Source organism: Phyllobates terribilis, unplaced genomic scaffold (genome assembly GCF_046119375.1).
Source record: "Phyllobates terribilis strain yellow unplaced genomic scaffold, ASM4611937v1 Scaffold_11__3_contigs__length_659146591, whole genome shotgun sequence".
In the NCBI taxonomy this organism is placed as follows: Eukaryota; Metazoa; Chordata; class Amphibia; order Anura; family Dendrobatidae; genus Phyllobates; species Phyllobates terribilis.
Genome location: NW_027362771.1, coordinates 158851045 through 158868147, shown reverse-complemented (window position 1 = coordinate 158868147; position 17103 = coordinate 158851045). Strand labels below are relative to the sequence as shown.

Genomic DNA, 17103 nt, shown 5'->3' with positions numbered 1-17103 from the left:
TTCTGCAGCGTTTTTGCCGCTGCGGAAACGCTTAAAAAACGCATCGTGGGCACACAGCCTGACAGAGCCAACCACGCAAGTCGGTGAGTGTGTGGAAAACATTGGACTGCACTCGGATGACATCTGAGTGCAGTCCGATTTCCACAGACTGACAGAATGGAGAAGATGAAGACATTTTTTCTCCATCTTCTCCTCATGCGAGAGAATCGGATCTCACTATGTTCACACTCTGATCAAACTCTGATCAGTGTGACTGATAATTTATCCTTACTGGGTCTGTCCATAAGACTGTTAGTGTTATGTCAAGAAAATACGCAAAGAGGAAAGCCATTCATAAATTATGTTCTGATAGTATTTTTATCCAAGTGAGAAGATCACATAACACTAGAATCCTCTTTAGTTTTTATAACAAATTTCTGTACTGAGAAATTTTATCTAGTTATGATCATTTCAATCGTGCAAGCAAATATAAAATCGATGTAAAATGTATTATCAGTGAGATATTCTTCTTTTTTCGCTTATGAGCTACTTTTCCTCTGCTGCATCCTGAACTTACTATATACACTCTGGAAAACTGCTAAAAGTCTATCTTCATAGTCAAAACAAGATTGACTTAACAGATCACTGAGAGATCATATTACATCTGCCTATTGAAGTCTATTGAGAGGCAGAAGGGGGAAAGGAAGGAGCACAGTAAGAGAACAGGCAGTGGAAGAGACAGATAGATCATTCTTTTTGTGTTTATCTCACCTGCTGCTGGATTCATAGCTACACTGCTCAGTTCTGCTGTGTAATGTACAAGTGCTGTTGATTCTTGACATGTGCTACAGAGAAAAAGGGAGGATCTTCAAATTTCTTTTTATACTGTATATGGGAGACCTCATAGTGACTAGCGTACACTTATGAAAATTGTAAGATACAAGTCATATAATGGCCATAAATAGTCCTATTCCTTGCGTACATACATGACCGCTTACCATGAAGTGACCGGCACAGTTTATAAAAAGATTTCATGAAATCGAGAGCATCACTACTCAGGTACAGATAGAAGAGGTGAAGATCAGAAGGAAAGCTTCACTGGAGAGTCTCCCTAGTTTAGGCTGGTTACAGCAGGAGCTCGGCCAAGTTGCTTCCCACTACTCCATAGGTAAGCACTGCCTTTGGGTGGTCAGGTGCTCCTGTTTTTAATAGTTTTCTCCTGAAGGGGGTTTTCTTACAAAGAATACTATGTTAGATTGAAGCCACTCGTCCGTCTTCTCACTCTCCTGGCCAGCAGCTCTTTTTACAGAGGAAGTTACTATTGGCTGTATTCCTGTGTTTGCGGTAATTGGTGCACATGAAATGTTGTGTTACATACTGCAAATCAAAGGGGGAAGTTTATTACAGCGAGATCTGTGGTCTATTAAGGGCTTCTTCACACCTAGCATTTTTTTGTGTGTTTTTTTTCAAGTGGTAAAAATGCACCATATTACAGTAATGGTAAAATCAATGAGATTTCTAAAATTTCATTCACAAGGTGTTTTTTTTTTCCTTGGAGTTTTTGACCTGTGGTGCAGTTTTTAAAAAATGCAGCTCGATACATTTTTTAGTGGCTTTATGTAGTTTTTACCCTTTAAGATTAAAATGGCTTAGCACCAAAAATCACATTAAAAAAAGCATAAAAAAATGCAGCAAAAACGCATGTAATTTACGATTCAGTTTTCCGGCAATACTTGTGGTTTTCATGCAAAAAAAAAAAAAAACATCAAAAATGCTATGTGTAAACATACCCCAACAGTTCATGCCCCCGTTTATGGTATCCATTTGTCCTAACAGGCTTGTGGGAAGTACCGTAATTGTCATTAATGACACGATCTATTCCTTAGGACTGGTTTATAGTAAATATTCAGAGTGGGAGGGAAAGACTGAATCATAATTCTTTCTGTTATCACTCCTGCAAAAATAGCAGCATCTGTATGTAAAGCAAATATTTAAAAAATGGAAAAAAGGGTTCTAGCATCCGGATGTTCATTAAAACATTCTTTATTGCAAAAAAATGAATTAAAAAAGTCATAAGTCCAGAGCTAGCAAATGGCTAACACACGTTTGCAATGACTAGAGACACCTGTCTGAAACGCGTTGTTTGGCTCTGGACTTGCGACTTTCTTTAATTCATTTTTGCAGTAAAGAGTGTTTTAATGAAGATACGAGTGCTGGATCCCTTTTTTTCATTTTTTTTTAATTGATTTCCCTTGGGGCACGGCCAGTTCCTCTGCATTGTTCATTCATATTTAGGGGAGCTGATCTTTTCTTTTTCCTATAAAACAAATATTATCCAAAAGTTGTTTTTTTTCTTTTTTAATAAATATTACAAGTCCTATGTGCATAGTAACTAAAGGTGGGTTTTCAAGCAATTAATTTGAGGAATTAATAATTTAGTTGTGGTATACTATGTGAACATTCTCTTATACTGCACCCCCCTCAGCCCTAATAACACTGTTCCTGCCGACTCCGTTTCCAGGTTTCCCTCATCGAATTTAAGGACTAGCTATAAAATATAATGCCATATATGAGACTGGTATTATGAGAAAAATACAAAATTCTGTTTTCATTTTTTTTCCCTAAGCGTAAATTGTATAAACATGGATTTCAATGGAATTCAAATCATTGTTTCATCTATTTGCAGCAAGAAATGCTTTTATGGCTGCCTAAGGCTGTGTTCAAGCATAAATATGATTATATGAAACCATAATGATACGTTCCTGCTCCAAATATATCCCTGAAATTAGAAATGCATTTTCATAAAACAACCCTCCTTAGTAGGCTGTGCATTAAGCATTAAAGAACATTGTAGCCAATTATGGGGCAAGGTTGAATTCATTAGGTAAAAATAAAATATTCTGATGGATGTGCTTTGCTATATTCTTGTTTTATTTACTCTTATATATAAATTATATGAATCAGCACAGAAGAGTAAATTCAAGTTTCTGGCCTCCTATACAGATTCTGAGACGAGGCGCTTAACCGTGTTACATTTATATTAGAGGGGTTTTCTAATGTACCAAAGCCCCTAGGTACCTAGTGCCAGGTAGACCTGCTACATATGAACTCCCATTAGCTATGCCCTTAAATTGACCACTTTACCTGAGACATCTATTCTGTCCTGTGGATACTCACACATTTAGGGAAGAGTCAGACGGCCGTATAACTTGGGCGAGGATCGCATCGCAATGCTCAGACTGGCCGTCAGCTCTCCCGATCCAAGTGAGACAGCTGCATAGAAATACATGCTGTCATGCTCAAGCCAGGAGAGCCGCCGGCCAGTCCGAGCATAGCGTTGCCATTCTCATCCAGGTTATCTGACCGTCTGACTCTTCCCTTAGAGCACACGTGTCAAACTCCGGCCTGTGGGCCAAATCTGGCCCGCAGGGTGGTTATATTTGGCCCGCGACACCAGAACCGCCATCACTATGTGGGACCATTATTCTGTATGGAGGACTATGTGGGGCCTATTATTGTGTATGGAGGACTAGGGGGGGCCCATTATTCTGTATGGAGGACTATGTGGAGCCCATTATTCTGTATGGAGTTATATGTGGGGCCATTATACTGTATGGAGGACTATGTGGGGCACATTATTCTGTATGGAGGACTATGTGGGCTCCATTATTCTGTATGGAGGACTATGTGGAGCCAATTATTCTGTATGGAGGACTATGTGGGCTCCATTATACTGTATGGAGGACTATGTGAGGCCCATTATACTGTATGGAGGACTATGTGAGGCCCATTATACTGTATGGAGGACTAGGTGGGGCCCATTATACTGTATGGGGGACTATGTGGGGCACATTATTCTGTATGGAGGACTATGTGGGGCCCATTATACTGTATGGAGGACTATGTAGGGCCTATTATTCTGTATGGACGACTATGTGGGGCCCATTATACTGTATATTGGTTAGCCTGTAACTTTGTCCAAGTTTTTCACTTTGGCCCTCTGTGTGTTTAAGTTTGACATCCCTGCCTTAGAGTATAATTGACCCCCCACACACACACACCTCCCGAACAGACCGTGTTTTGCATGGAGTATCAGTCACGCATGTGTCCCTTCATTCAAAGTCCAAAGAACTGATGAAGAAGACCCTTGATTAGTGGGGCATTCTTTGCATGACTTATTTGTCCTTAGTCTGTGCCTCGTACTGCCACGTTATCTTGAGTGGGTCTGATCTGCAATACACAATGAGTAACGGATCTTGGTTGTTTATTAATAGTGATGATGATAATTGTAATTGGCTGAAATTGTAAGATGCATTACTATACGAATTACATATGTACTGTAAGGTTGCAGCTGGACAGGTTGTGGACTGGAGGAATGTGTCCCCGAGGTGCCATGTCTCGGTGATGTAGGACTCGGAGAAGCAGGCTCCAGCACACATAGTGCTGAGAGGTGTTTAATGGGCCCGGATTACAGGGCCGGGTTTTACGAGCAGCTGAAAGAGCTGGGAGAGATCGGCTGCTCACTTACCTCCAGTCCAGGTCTTGGAAGGCCTGATTTAAGACAGCTGCACCTGTCTCACTCTGTCTGTGTGTATTGCAAGGTGAGCAGACCTTGCATGTGCTGCTCAGACCCTGCTGAAGGCAGAGAAAAGCACTTGCATTTAAACTGCTGAGGTTGTGCTGTATGGACTTGTTATTTTGAGCTTTGTTTTGTTATACCTCTTTTGAACCTGAAAAGGATATTATCATTTGTTTCCTGACCGGTTTATGGACGTTTAATAAACCGCCTGTTGTTTGCACCAACAAACTGCATCCCTCTGTGTAAACCAGCGCCTACCCCAGAGCGGATCCTTCACAGTACATATTCTATATCCTTTATGGGGGCTACACAGTGACGCAACACACTTTAAGTCATGTGTCACAAGTCTGCAGTCACTTAGAGTGACTCCCAACTTGTGGCCTAAGGCTTGACAACCCTTTTTAAGGAGAAATAGATTCTCGGTTGATTTGTTATGTCTGCAGATGTTGTATTAACTCTTGAGATGGTTGAGAGTTATTATATAACCACATTATCTTAAAGCTCACCAATCGCACTTTATCTTTAATTTTTCAAAAAATCGCATTTTGATTACATTTCTACCAGGTAGAAGATAGGATTGATAAATCAATATATTTGACTCCATTTGTTAAGCCCAATGTCTGATAATCAGGACTTGGTAGGCAGTCATTACATATGCACAAATTTGTACTGTTGGCAATTCTGATGTTATCTTAAAAGGAATCTGTCACCACGGTTTTGCTACCACATTTCAGAGGAGCATAATGTAGGCACAGAGACCCTGATTCTAGTGATGTGTCACTTACTGGGCTGCCTGCTGCAATTTTGATCAAATTACTATTACCAGTTCTCTGAGCTCAGTATAACCTTGCCCACATCACTGGTTAATAGCTTTCTGTTTACACTGTTCATAAGCCGAAATCGGTCAATCAGTGATGGGGGCGGGGTGATTTAGAGTTCATGAATATGGACTAGTCCTCTAGTGATAAAATCAATGTTATCAGGAGGAGATTATCAAAATTACAGCAAGCAGTCAGTTAAGTAGCACATGGCTGAAATCAGGATCTCTGCCCCTACATTATGCTGCTCTCAGATTAGGTGAAAAAAAAACTTGTGACAGATCCCTTTAAGTGAATGAAATTACAATTAGCCTCCGCTTTAGATATGGCAGATGGTCACCGTGAAATATAGGGACACGTTAGAGGTTAATCTAACTTTTCAATAAGGTCAAATTCATTTACACCTCGCCAGCTTCCTGCATTTATGTGGTGACCTGATGGCAGTGCTATGCTGGAGCAGATAATTCTTGTCCCGATACATCAATAAAATAGGAATCTCTAAAGAGAAAGGCAATGTCTTATCATTATTTCAAGCTTATTATTTCTTGGGCAAGGTTATAAATGAAACCTACGTCCCTGTAGGTTTATGTGCAATGCAACGTGTATAGGGCAGCTTTTATCTGGGAGACATTGTTGAAGAATAAATTGATGTAATAGGTTGAACATCTGATATTGCTGAAAATTTCTAACAAGCTGACACGGTAAGAACATTGGAAGTTGCAGTTGATGTGAATCTGCTGGTGATGCTGCATTTCTGAGTGTTCAGAATGGAAGAGAAATGACTGATCAGTTATGGCTCATGACATAGTGTGGCAGTGGTTTGCTCCTGGGCAAACACATTATTCCTTGGTTACTTGGTATCTAGGTCACTTGAGATGTTATTGAAATCTAAAAAGACAATGAATTTGAATGTATTTCTCCAGTTTATGGAGCACCCACCTACCAAACCCTTCCTATTCCCAGTTGCTGCCGGTGAGCTTTGTTTAACCTCTGCTTCTGCATGAATTCACTAGATGCCTTCTGTGATCTGTCTGCACAATGATTGTCATATCACAGGACAGGTGTATCTCCTCTGGCTTATCACCGTATTCACGATCTGCTTTACAATCATTTACTAAAAGCTATTGGTTTTTATATTAAGGAATTCAAAGGTATGGATTCCATATTAAAGGGCTACTCCAGGGAGATAAAAAATTATTCTAGTGGCCATGCCCTTATAAAGATAACATCCATAGTGTTGTTTCCCGTCCTCACAGAAACTGCAATTCAGTGTGATGTTGGAGCTGCTCCTCGGTGCTCCCTCTCCCTTCTGGAAGGTTGTCACACATCGGGGGCGTGGCCTGCTGCTTGTAGCTGCCAGTATCTGCTTCTGTTCAGCCAATCAGTGCTGGTGTCACTGTCCCCCCCCCCCCCCCTTCAGATGTATAGGTAATCAAGAGGAAGTGAGGGGCAAGCCACAGATTCGACTTCCTCTTGATTACTTATTCATCTGTAGGCAAGGACAATGAAGCTGGAGCTGATTGGGCGCATTGCTTGTGTGACATAACGACTTCACATGAGCCCCGGGAACACGAGTGCCGACACCACTGGAGCGGTACCACCACGGGAGGTGAGTATAAGTATTTCTATTTTAACAGGGGCAAACATTCAGATTGAGAAGGGGTGGTTGTCCTAGTAGTGGACAATCCCTTGAACAGAGGCAGATATTATCAAGGGGCTGTCAGCTACTAGCAGCAAGGAACAAGCCACGCCCCCGACGTAATGTCCCAGAAAGGGGGACGCAGTGAGGAGCAGCTCCAGTGTAACACTGAATTGCAGTTACTGTGAGGATGGGAAACAGCACTGTGGATGTTATCTTTATAGTTTATAAGGGCATGGCCACTTGAATAATGTTTTTATCTCCCTGTAGTACCCCTTTAAAGAATCATGTCCTATTATGAAGGTATTGTAGGGGAATGCTGTAATATAGAGCGCCATACCAGTAGACATACTGGGTTATTGATATACATCATTGATCTGATTTCAGATTTTTGTCATAGAATCATGACGTATTGGATTCTGAAAATAGTCAGAAAAATACTCAGGGACTGAACGATAATCTAGAACAGGGGTCCCCAACCAGTGGCTCATAAGCCACATGTAGCTCTTGGGCCCTTTAGCAGGGTTGCCAACTTGACTTTCTATTTTTTTCTGGACAGCTTATAAAAAATCACAGACAATATTTTTTACGGACACATTGGAAAACTTTAATAAATCATTATATTTATAAGTCATACATGCTAAAGCCCATAAATCTGATATCAGCTGCATTAATGTAAACTGATGATAATTGCGATCAAAATAATCTGTACAAGTTTCTTCAGCTTCAAAGAAAAATCACAGACGCCTTCAATTTTTTTTACAGAAAGGGCCCTATTTTTATGGACTGTCCTAGAATTTCTGGATGGTTGGCAACCCTGCCCCTTATGTGTGACACATGGCTGTGTGCTCAGGCAAGTGCCACTCTGGATTGGTGTCCACAATGTCAATCCAGGAGCATTATTACTTTAAAGCACCACTCCAGCATTTTGTTTTTCAGCGCTGGAGTTGTGCCACTAATGTAAGTTCCCTTTCCCTATTATTCTACTAACTAGCTACCGTCTTCTGTTGTTCCTTGTTCCACTATGGTCAATTGCCACCATTTTCTGACCGTAGCTTCTGATTGACCAGAAGTAAGAGATAACGGTCACAAGCTCTCAGTGTAAAAGTACAGTCAGACTGCCGTATTATTCGCGCGAGGATCGCATCCAAATCTCCGGACTGGCCATCTGCTCTCCTGACCTGAGCATTACAGCATGTATTTCTATGCATCTGTCATGCATAGGTCAGGAGAGTCGATGGCTAGTCCGAGGATTGCAATGTGAGCCTCGCGCGAGTAATACAGCAGTCTGACTGCACCCTAAGTCTGAGGGCCTTTTTCTGACTCTCATAGACTTGCATTGAGTAGTGACTTCCGGATTGCCCAGCAAGCACTGAAGCAATCCTGCAGGTCACAAGTAGCAAAAGACGACAGATGCGGCCCCGATAACTGAAGACAGCGGCTGGTGAGCACATTACTAGGGTCAGGGAACCTTCATTAGTGACGCCACTGCAGAGGTTAAAAAAAAAAAAAAAAAAAAGGCTGAAATTATGCTTTAAAAGGGGCACTCAATACAATATTTTTCAACAAGGGACTCTTGGAACATTATTACTTTTAAGGGGGCACTTGGGGCTTTCTTATTTTTTAATGCCCATTTGAGGGCACTGGGGCTATTATTACTTGATACTCCTTGATACACGGAGAATTGTAACATTAAAATGGACACACAGAGGTCTACTATTATTTCTATGCAAAGAATATGGCTCGCGACCATCTCTCCGAACTGAATGTGGCTCTCATAGTATAAAAAGTTGGGAAACAATGACAAACTGAATGGTGAATGGGTAGAAATGCCCAGGATTGTCTAGAAACAGGCACTACTCCACAAAAGACAATTGGATCCTGTGGTAGACCCCTGCATAAAACAGATGGAAGTCCCCCTCTATTCTAACATCTGATCTACACTTCCATTCTCTGAGAATCGTGGAAAGTGTTTTTTTTTTTTCTTTATTTTCAGGTTCACAAGAATAAACAAGTTTATAATCTGAGAACTTTTCAGCAGTGACGCTTTCTGATGAGACGATTTGTATAATGGCATGAGAAGTCAGGGCCACAGGCTATAAATCTGAGATTAACAAGATCCCAGTATATTTTAAATACTATAATTTTATTTCTTTATGTTGCGTTTTATGCGAGCATGACCAGATCAATATGGACCTGCCTGTGAGGGAGGTGACTAATAAATTCTGCACATATAACCATTTCTATCAACGATCTTTAAATAATTGAAACATTGCTTTTCCTTTGTCGGATCAGTGGAGATGCTACGAGTCCATATGTATTCCCATGGCATCTATTCCAGCTGTCATTATTTATGTGTTGGACTTCTTGACTGGCTATGCATTGGGGGCTTCTAATGGGACCAGCGATGTACAGAGATGATGGGAGGACTAGTGAGGGCTGTCTCCCTAACCTCTACTACTATAAAATGATGGTTGTCCTTTTCCAAGGAAAACTCTGGTGTTTATATTTTGTCTTTAAGGTTCATAAATCTGGTTCATCTTTCTCGAGGGTCGGCTGAGAATCAGATGCTCATCATAAATCTACTTTGCTCCTTTTTATTCACTAAGTTGCCTTGTTCAGTGGTTCATGCTCTGCTTGTTCCCCTGAAGGTTAGCAGAGACACTCTGTATCTCTTTTCAATCGGTATAAATCAGGGACAGATTAGCCTTCCAGTGCCGTCCTGCAATAAATCTTTTTACCTTAGGCAGACACTATATAATGGGGCTTCCTACAACATTATAAAGAAAGTTCAACAAATTAAAGGTGATGTCTTATTTTTTCAACACAATAGTAATAAAAAATTGGACTGGATAGCACTCCTGTCTTTATGGGCTAGCCAATTTATTCCCTCCCATGAACCAAGTCAAGCCTGAAATATAAGCATACACATGCCACTCTGAAAGAGCCACTGCCAGACATCTTTGGTCACCACTTATCTCAGGGAGGGCAAAAGGATTGGAAGTCTGAAATCAGACATGCTGGATCCTTAACTCACTCCTCAATCATCTGACTGTTGGCCGAACCCTTTGATATCAGCAGGATCAGCCAACTTTAGTATGTTGGGGGGACGCTCTAGCACTCTACTCTGCCATGGCGTGGGTCATTCACAAATCATGCAGGAGGTTATCTTAAAGGGACTCTGTCAGCACAGAATGACTGTTTAAACGAAGTCCTGCAGCTCGGTGCTTCACGGTGGGGCCAATAATTTATGTACACCTTCCCACCTGTAATGCACACGCCCGGGCTGTACGGCGTGTGCTTGCAATTCCACTGGACCGTGCCGGAGAGTGAATGCCTGGAGGGGCGTAACTAGTTATTCACCCGATCCGACCAGGGTCGCACGACGGCATACGACGCCAGTGCACCAAGGAGGAACCGAGCAGAGGGACCAGGTGCTACTCCAGGACAGACCCCGGACACGGCTGTTGACCCACACAGGGGAATACAGGAACAGACAGGTTAGGCTGGCACACAGACTGTTGGGTATAGGCAGGCACGACTGGTATGCAGGCAGGCGGGTATGCAGGCAGGGGGGTACAGGCAAGCACGGCTAGAGTGCAGACAGGGAGGCGCTAGCAGGTAGGAACACAGGCGGGATAGGACCCAGTACACACTGGGACTCAGGAACAGAACCACAGATGTGGCGGACAAACACAGCAGAGTGAGGCCGCCCAGAGAGGCGAGCGAGAGCAGGGCAGGACGAGACCGCCCAGAGAGGCGAGCGAGAGCAGGGCAGGACGAGACCGCCCAGAGAGGCGATCGAGAGCAGGGCAGGACGAGACCGCCCAGAGAGGCGATCGAGAGCAGGGCAGGACGAGACCGCCCAGAGCGGCGAGCGAGAGCAGAGCAGGACGAGGCCGCCCGGAGCGGCGAGCGAGAGCAGAGCAGGACGAGGCCGCCCGGAGCGGCGAGCAAGACGAGGCCGCCCGGAGCGGCGAGCAAGAGCAGAGCAAGACGAGGCCGCCCGGAGCGGCGAGCAAAGGCAGAGCAGGCTAGAACCGCCGGAGCGGCGAGCAAAGGCAGAGCAGGCTAGAACCGCCAGAGCGGTGAGCAAAGGCAGAGCAGGCTAGAACCGCCGGAGCGGTGAGCAAAGGCAGAGCAGGCTAGAACCGCCAGAGCGGTGAGCAAAGGCAGAGCAGGCTATAACCGCCGGAGCGGTGAGCAAAGGCAGAGCAGGCTAGAACAGGGCTCTGTTCACACGGAACAGACAGGAAGGGAAAGGCAGAACCAGATACCCACAGGGTACTTGCAGTGAAGTAGCGAGTGGACCACAAACTCACAAACGGTAGTACAGAGACAACGAGCAGGAGTTAGGTACGAGTTCAGACTCTGCAGAAAAAGGAAAGGTACGGACATAGAGAAACACGGGAAAACAGGCTAGAAGGGAATACATACAAGAACAGACAAAGTAGCAAGATACAGGAGCGGGTCTAGGAATGCAGCCCCTAGAAGGCTGGAGGAACAGGCCAGGAGCGTGTTCAGACAGGCCTGGAAATACAGCCTCCAGGATAGGCAGGCAAGAGAACACAGAAGGGGACCTGGCACATTCAGAGTGAAAGACCACACTGAATGAAACACAATGCTCAGGCAGGGATTCATTGGAGCAGCTGGGTTAAATATCAGGTGACAGACAGCAATAGGCTGAGGACGCACAAGGGGTGTGCCTGCAGCAGGTTCAAAAAGCAGGAAGTGATCGGGCGCCGCCCTTAAGCAGCAGACACAGAGGCAAGCAGACAGCATGGAGGGAAGCCAGGCTAGCAGACTGGACTGGAGATCAAGTGCGCGCTCTTGCACAGTGGGAGATGGACCACTATGCAAGGACGCCGCCAGGTATGTTACACCACCTACTTATTTTCCATCCATCTCCACCCCTCTTCTTCATAGATTGACAGCTCTGGCTTCATAGAGCCAGAGAAGGACAGAGATAGATGGAAACCAAGCAGGTGGGAAGGTGTTTATAAATAATTGACCTAACCGTGAAGCACCGAGAGCTTGTACTTGGTGTGAACAGTCATTCTGTGATGAGAGTCCCTTTAAACATAGGACTTGTAACCTTGAGATTGTTGATATTTATCAATAATTTTGTTCTCAAGTCCACAGACAGTTCTCTTCTCCTCTTTCTGTTCTCCATGCTTAGTGTGGCACACACAGACACACAATGCAAAGATTGAGTCAATTTCACCCCTTTTTATATGATTTCAGGTGTGATTTTCATATTTCCCACACCTATTACTTGCCACAGGTGAGTTTGAACGAGCATCCCATGGTTGAAACAAAGTTGTTTACCCACAATTTTGGAAAGGTGGCAACAATTTTTTCCTGCCTATTTTGGGGATTTTGTGTGAAATTATGTCCAATTTGCCTTTCTTTCTCTGTTTTTTGTATTGTTCCAATACACACAAAGGAAATACACGTGTATAGCAAAACATGTGTAATTGCAATAATTTTCTGGGAGAAATACTTAATTTTCTGGAACAATTTCAAGGGTGCCAACACTTTCGACTATGTCTGTATGTTAATAAAATATGATGGCTCTAAAATATGGTGGCTCCTCTTTCAGCAAAATGAACATTCTGCAACTATTGTACTAGTCAACTTTTAAAGCACTTCGATGTATACCAAATTGATTGAACCTTTCATTAAACCTGATTTTTTTTTATCCCATTAGAAGACAACCATTATTTATTGATTAGAAGTACAGTGGCAGAAAATACGAAAGGAAAACGTATTGCCTCTGAACACAAGGGTTTCCACAGGTTATATAGTTCACCAGATTAGGTGCACACATGCTGTACATGGATGCAGAGAATAATCACTGTATGCAGGCTGTCAGTCATGCTAGGATGGGGCATTAACTGTTACTTTTCAGCCTTTTCTATGTGATATCTGCCGTTCTGCTTCATTGGTTTTCTTAGTAATGAAGATGTTAATAAATTAAAAGATTAGTGTATCGCAAGCAATTAAGCATCCAATAAATCAACTCCGCGTGTAAGTGCTTGAGTCATGGTGTAAATATTTTAATGACTAAACACGTCCATGCGTATGAATAATTGATACGTGATTCATTTTTATCTCCATGCTTGCCTTGGTGCTTTCTAATAATTGTTTTCTGTCATGGAAATTGTACTGCTATGTCTTTCCAACTCCCCAAATATACTGTACCTTCATAAGTCGCTTCTGTCATACACGTCTGCTAATATGAATACAGGTTGTGTAAGGCGTAATGAACAGTACGAACACAAAGTATTCCTGTGCATTGGTGCTTACAGGTGTCCTAAACAGTGTTAAATTTAGTAAATGATTTTAATTATTCGAGTTATGAATCAAGAAGGTAATAATGTCTTTCAGTGGTAACCGCTCAATGCAATGAACTGCAGCCCCAGATATTATCCCTTACTTACTGCTACCAAAAACAGGGATTGCAGCTGCATGGGGCTAACGGCCAGAATATCTTACATTGGAAAAGCCATCAAAAGTTGCTTCCGAAGTTATTTTAAAACATGAAAGTACTTTGTAGGTTGAATAAGAAAGTGACAAACATCATGGGTTAAAGGATCTAAAGTGGGGCAATTCTGCATTATTTAGAGACACACATCCAAAGCCCCATAAATTTTCAGCTTGCAGTCAATAACCATAATTACCGGTTTCCAATCACTTGCCTTTTGTGCATGATTGGACGTCAATATCCTAATAAGTGTTATATTGTCATTGTTAGTTTATACAACTAAAGGCCTGAAACGCGTGAGTAGACTATGTTGCTTTTAAAGGATTTAAATAAAACAATTTTAAGCAAATTGCATGCTGAGCTTTCCTTTATTACTATGTACTACCCAGTGTAGGGTTTCTACTCTGTTGCATTTTGAGGTAGGCACAGCAAGCGGTTTCAGTAAAATGTCCAGGCTGGTTTATTAAAACCGCTCAGGATAACAAAACAGCCTTTTCAGGCACAAAGTGAAAACATTAAGTAGTTTGCCCGCTCGGGTTAGTATCCAGCTCTTTAGTCCTTAGCAAAGACAAACACACTGAAGGTCTGCAGACCTCCACACACAACTGGTCGTCTTTTTATCTGCCGTACCACAACACGGGTGGGGTTATGTGAGCAGCCAGTCCCACCCATCTCTCTCACTGCTCGTAAACCCAGCCCTGACACGCCCTATTAACTATCTAAGCATTAGAGAGTGCTGGAGCTTGCTTTTCCAGGCTTACATCACCAAGGCTACCAACCTTGATAATACATCTCCCCTCGAGGACCCGTTCAGTGGCCATCTTACACCAGACTCTCTTGTATTCCTCTCGCCAAGACCTAGTCAGCTGGTTTATCTACTTCTCTTCTGAACCATAACATTTCTGTATCCAAATAGCCTCTTCAGGTAGGAAAACGACTGGAACTTCAGTTCTATCTATTGGAGGTCGCAATACTTCCATTAGGTGGCACCAGAGTACTAGTCCTCTCCCTCCCTGAAGTGGCTATTTGCATATATAAATTCCCAGATGGCCTATAAGTGTCCTTATGCCGACTTAGCACTCTCCGCAAGGAGAATCTTTATAACATTTCTAGTTACACCACTGAGTATATTCCGCTATCTCTGAACACTATGCAATGATTTCATTAGAGTCCAGTTTCCTCCCAGACCTTGGCTTTTGGAATCCAGTCTTGTCAGGCTCTTTGGCTGTCACCATAATAAAAGGAAGGGTGACAAAGTAGAGGAAGAAGTGGTACTCTGGGCATAAGACAGCGTTTCATCTATGGGTGCATTACACAACTCAGAGATTAAAAGTCCAGTCATTCCGACTATAGATTTAGCACATGATTTAATGTTTGTGTTCTTTTTATTACTTGAGTCAGTTTTCCATACCATAAGCTCATATACATCATAATGCCCCACTATTTTTAATGCCATAGTCCGCTAGCTATCAGTACACATTTGGAACAAGATTTCTTCCATTTGAATTAAGCAGAACTGGAGGCTATTTTATAGTTGACATTTACCAGCAAAGCTTAGTAAGCAGTAACTGATTTTTATAACCGTACGATGCCATTACAAACACTATTACATCCACTCACTCCAGAATTGATTGCGTTCTAGAACACTAAGAGCCCGGTAGCAAAGTGTTGGAAGCATCACTAGAAAATAGTTTAGCCTTCAATGATTGAGAGCTCTGCAGCGGGCAAGATATTTACGTTCATTAATCCACCCCAGTAGAATGGATACGTATTGCTGTTTCGTGTAACCAAAATATACAGTACAGACCAAAAGTTTGGACACGCCTCATTTAAAGATTTTTCTGTATTTTCATGACTATGAAAATTGTACATTCACACTGAAGGCATCAAAACTATGAATTAACACATGTGGAATTATATACTTAACAAAAAAAGTGTGTAACAACTGAAAATATGTCTTTTATTCTAGGTTCTTCAAAGTAGCCACCGTTTGCTTTGATGACCGCTTTGCACACTCTTGGTATTCTCTTGATGAACTTCAAGAGGTAGTCACCGGAAATGGTCTTCCAACAATCTTGAAGGAGTTCCCAGAGATGCTTAGCACTTGTTGGCCCTTTTGCCTTCACTCTGCGGTCCAGCTCACCCCAAACCATCTCGATTGGGTTCAGGTCTGATGACTGCGGAGGCCAGGTCATCTGGCGTAGGACCCCATCACTCTCCCTCTTGGTCAAATAGTCCTTACACAGCCTGGTGTTGTTTTTGGGGTCATTGTCCTGTTGAAAAATAAATGATGGTCCAACTATAACGCAAACCGGATGGAATAGCATGCTTCAAGATGCTGTGGTAGCCATGCTGGTTCAGTATGCCTTCAATTTTGAATAAATCCCCAACAGTGTCACCAGCAAAGCACCCTCACACCATCACACCTCCTCCTCCATGCTTCATGGTGGGAACCAGGCATGTAGAGTCCATCCGTTCACCTTTTCTGCGTCGCACAAAGACACGGTGGTTGGAACCAAAGATCTCAAATTTGGACTCCTCAGACCAAAGCACAGATTTCCACTGGTCTAATGTCCATTCCTTGTGTTCTTTAGCCCAAACAAGTCTCTTATGCTTGTTGCCTGTCTTTAGCAGTGGTTTCCTAGCAGCTATTTTATCATGAAGGCCTGCTGCACAAAGTCTCCTCTTAACAGTTGTTGAAGAGATGTGTCTGCTGCTAGAACTCTGTGTGACATTGACCTGGTCTCTAATCTGAGCTGCTGTTAACCTGCGATTTCTGAGGCTGGTGACTCGGATAAACTGATCCTCAGAAGCAGAGGTGACTCTTGGTCTTCCTTTCTTGGGGCGGTCCTCATGTGAGCCAGTTTCTTTGTAGCGCTTGATGGTTTTTGCAACTGCACTTGGGAACTCTTTCAAAGTTTTCCCAATTTTTCGGACTGACTGACCTTCATTTCTTAAAGTAATGATGGCCACTCGTTTTTCTTTACTTAGCTGCTTTTTTCTTGCCATAATACAAATTCTAACAGTCTATTCAGTAGGACTATCAGCTGTGTATGCACCAGACTTCTGCACAACACAACTGATGGTCCCAACCCCATTTATAAGGCAAGAAATCCCACTTATTAAAGCTGACAGGGCACACCTGTGAAGTGAAAACCATTTCCGGTGACTACCTCTTGAAGCTCATCAAGAGAATGCCAAGAGTGTGCAAAGCAGTCATCAAAGCAAAAGGTGGCTACTTTGAAGAACCTAGAATATAAGACATATTTTCAGTTGTTTCACACTTTTTTGTTAAGTATATAATTCCACATGTGTTAATTCATAGTTTTGATGCCTTCAGTGTGAATGTACAATTTTCATAGTCATGAAAATACAGAGAAATCTTTAAATGAGAAGGTGTGTCCAAACTTTTGGTCTGTACTGTATATACCGTATATATTTTTGTTATCCTATTCTAAACTGTTTTGTTTTAATTTTTAAAATATAATCTTTAGTTTTTATGTGCACATCTGCCCATTCTCAGCATGTAAAGTGGAAGCTGCTGTATGTGCAATTATCTCAAAGCTGTTTATGTAGCTTCCAGGGTATAGTCGCTGTGTAC

At 42.6% G+C, this 17103-nt stretch overlaps 1 protein-coding gene across 8 annotated transcripts in view; it reads left to right on the top strand.

Moving 5' to 3' along the window:
* Positions 1–17103, top strand: part of GRIP1 (glutamate receptor interacting protein 1) — a 647688-nt gene that overhangs the window by 551842 nt on the left and 78743 nt on the right. The gene's annotated exons all lie outside the window — the stretch shown is intronic.